A 1,604-nucleotide genomic window follows, 5' to 3' on the forward strand; every position below is an offset into this window, starting at 1 on the left:
CAAAGGTATGGTTAGCTGCAGAGCGGACACGACTGCCAGTACCACATTTAGCCGCATGGCAGGCAGCACTCAGAAGGCCTGGCTTCAAGCTGTTGCACTTTAGGCAAAACCAGTTGATCTTCCTCGCCTGGTGTTTTTAAGAAAGTGAGCGAAGCCAACTTTAGCCGTCTTTAGGGGAACACTGCAGAGAGGGCAGGGCAGTTCTCTCCAGGGCGCTCCCAGCCCTACCGTTACTGTAGCGGGGAGTTTAGAGCCAGGGCCGAGAGCAAGCCGCCAGTCCTTGACGGGGCTTGAAAAAGTGACATTTCCCGCCGACCGGGGGGCAGAGGAGGAAGCCGACCCTACCGGTGAGGTGATGGCTGGATTAGCCATCGGGAGAGGAGCGCAGTCAGGATTGCTTACTCCCAGGACGACAGGCGAACGAGGGGACGTAGATCCCTAGTGCAGCCAGACAGGCCGTGGAAACACACTTCCCCAAGCCCCGAAGTGCTGGGGAGGCGCCCAGGTTAGCCAAGCTGTGGGAAACGGAGGGGCCCTCCCAATCAGTCGACGTGGCAAAAGTGATGGGTTGAGGGAAAATCAGCTAAATCGTGTGGAGGGACCTCCAGGACGGTGGCCCGTGTAAAATGGCACATAAGGCTGTCGAACACGGCAAGAGAGAAAAGGTCTGTGTTTCCACAGGACTTCCACCTTCAGCTGCTCAGTGCACAACTGGTTAGAACCAGCTGCTCAGCCTCAATGAGTGTTCCGTTGCCGTGGCAACTGGGTGTTGCCGGGCAGAGTGAGTTAGGGCAGATTAGTCCACCTAGTGCGACGCCCCATAGGTTCTGAGGGGAGAAGAAGCCACCGTATTGTTATTTCCCAATGGGGGTTGTTGGAGAGAGATAAATAAATAAATAAATAAATAAATAAATAAATAAATAAATAAATAAACTGTTTAAGGCGCGCTCGGGGTAGGACGCCATACCGGGTAATCCCGTAATACATGTCTGCGAGTCAATCACAAGGACTATGGCGCAGCGGGAATTGAGGCGTGAGCAGAGCTCAGTGACACTCAGGGCGCGAGGGAGGCACTGTAACAGGACCTAGGTGTGTACTGCCCCCTCGCCATGTGTAAAGTCATTAGTAGGAAGACACTGGCCTTAAATGAATATGGAAAGACATGTTACCTGGGGAGGCCTGAGGAGCAGTACTTGTGAAAGTTTACCAGGCTAAGCTCAAATTTAAGTGCAGGTTGGATAGAGCAAATATTTGTTCATGACAACCTGACGGGTCGTAACAAACGTGACTGGTTACATAACTACTGAGTCTTTAGGGTAAAATGAGATTATGGGAGTAGCCTAACTAGATTAATTGTCAGTAGAAGAGGAATGGTCGGTTGTGGGTTTATTCCGCAGCTCTATGTTGGAAAAGTGTTTAATTTGCTGACGTGCATTCTGTCACGTCCTTCTAATGTTTACGTGGGTTAAACGTAGGTGTAGTTGTAACGTGTTCCTTGCAGAGACACTCTTGTCCGTTACCGTATATGTTATTCATTACCACTGTGCTCATTTTATGATAGTTTATTTAGATCGGATGAAGGACTTACATGAACTTTTAGTTCT

The sequence above is a fragment of the Poecilia latipinna genome, unplaced genomic scaffold (assembly GCF_001443285.1).
Source record: "Poecilia latipinna isolate Pla-1442-1.1 unplaced genomic scaffold, P_latipinna-1.0 Scaffold3248, whole genome shotgun sequence".
Classification (NCBI taxonomy): domain Eukaryota; kingdom Metazoa; phylum Chordata; class Actinopteri; order Cyprinodontiformes; family Poeciliidae; genus Poecilia; species Poecilia latipinna.